Source organism: Arachis ipaensis, chromosome B09 (assembly GCF_000816755.2).
Source record: "Arachis ipaensis cultivar K30076 chromosome B09, Araip1.1, whole genome shotgun sequence".
NCBI lineage: Eukaryota > Viridiplantae > Streptophyta > Magnoliopsida > Fabales > Fabaceae > Arachis > Arachis ipaensis.
In genome coordinates this window covers 129,889,229-129,891,027 of record NC_029793.2, presented here as the reverse complement: position 1 = coordinate 129,891,027, position 1,799 = coordinate 129,889,229, and the positions used below count along the sequence as shown (strand labels likewise).

The 1,799-nt window shown below is 31.4% G+C and overlaps 1 protein-coding gene across 1 annotated transcript in view; it reads right to left on the bottom strand.

The window, feature by feature from the left end:
- Positions 1 to 535, bottom strand: part of LOC107617888 (transcriptional activator DEMETER) — an 11,622-nt gene extending 11,087 nt beyond the window's left edge. The window contains exon 1 of the mRNA XM_016319765.2: positions 313 to 535. The gene's annotated coding sequence lies outside the window, so the exon portion shown is untranslated. The remainder of the gene's footprint in view (positions 1 to 312) is intronic.

Below are 1,799 nucleotides of genomic sequence, written 5' to 3'. Positions count from 1 at the left end.
TTTCATGCATGAATGATTCAGTTACCTGCTTTGAATGCTGAAATAAATGACTTGAAAAACATGGAAATGCTGAATGGAAAATGGAAACTAAAAGTAAAAGCACAGGTATCCAGCCTACACTACCAAAAGAAGATTTTCTTTGTGTGGCTATGGATCTGACTATGTTGACTAATTAAAACCCAATTTAAATACATGGGATTTTGGCACAATGGAGGATGATATAAAGAATCTTCAGAATCTGTGAAATGAAGGTTACAAGTAAATGCTTGTAATTTTGTTTATTGTGCACTTTAATTATATGATCTTTTGTACCTCAGCTCTTCGATCTGTGCGTGTGCGTTAGATAGCCGCAGTGAACGCTTCACAAGGCAGAAAGGTAGTCAATGCTGGTATAGAAACAGAGCGAGCCTTTCACAGTAAGAGAGAGAATTGGGAAGGAGAGGGAGAGAGAGAGAGAGAGAGAAAAAAAAGTACATGGTAGTTGGTGCTCCCTTTTTTTAAGTTAGGCGTTCACACACACTATTGTTCAACGTGAAGGTTTTGACTTAGGTGTGGAAACCTAAAATCAAGATCTTGGTGGTCTTTACAAAAAAATATAAAATAATAATATAAAATGACTATTTTATCCCTTTTTTTGTCTCATCTTCTCCAGCAGCATGTACGGCACAGAGTGTGGCATTGGGTGCTAAGACAATGGCTCGAGCCAATTTTCTTGCGATGCCGGCATAGCCCATGATGACAAAACGCAAGTATTTTTGGTTTGGCCTTTTTTTTCAGCGTGGTCGTGTTTATTCCTTAAAGCATTAATAGCTCAGACAGATCCTTGAAGATACTACTATACAATGATGCAGACTAACTTTAAATCAAGACAAGTCATTTTTGTTCGGACTTTAACTCAAAATGTGTTTTGGATGTTACCAATTAAGCTTCAATAGTAGTAATGCTAAGTAAATATTAACTGCAATTGAGGGAAGATTCATCATAAAAAAATTTATATTTTCAATTTTATGATTGTATAGCTTGTTGGTATAATATGGTATCGTCTTAATTAGAATGTGAGGTTTTTCAAAGATGTGATAGGTGATAATGCGCATGTAGAAGAAGGAAAAAGTGGAAGAAAGAGAAGGAGGCAACCCAGGGAGAAAAAGCAAAAGACGAGGTAAGATACTAAGATGAGTACCTGTCAACCTAAAAAGGGCGGAAAGGAAAGTGAGGTGATAAAAAAGGAAAAGGATAAAATGGACATTTCAAAGTAAAATTTCTTTTTAAATTTTTTAATATCATTATGTTTTATAAAATTATTTTTATATAATAAAAATACTTTAATCTCATCCATTGATTTAAATTTTTAATGGATAAGATTTATAAAGAATCTTAAACCAATAAAGATCCAAATATTATTTTTCTACCCGTGATACCTCCGTGAATGAATAACTGAATAACCGTTAGTATTTGGTTCACAAAATTTTTAATTTTTGTACTTTTTTTTAATTGAGTCTTTATACTAAATTTTTTTATTGGGTCTCTACAATTTTTTTTTTTTATTTGGATTCTTGCACTAATTTTTTTTAGTTAGGTCTCTATAAAATTAAGCCAATTACTGTTGAGAGGGACCTAATTAAAAAAAAATTTGGTGCAGAGACTCAATTAAAAAGAAAAAAGTATAGGAATCTAATTGAAAATTTCGCGAAATTATAAACCAACAGAGTAATTAAACCTATATTTATATATAAATATAGATGATATTTTATTCATTTTTAATATATATTTTATATTCTAACGTATATTTTATGAGTAAC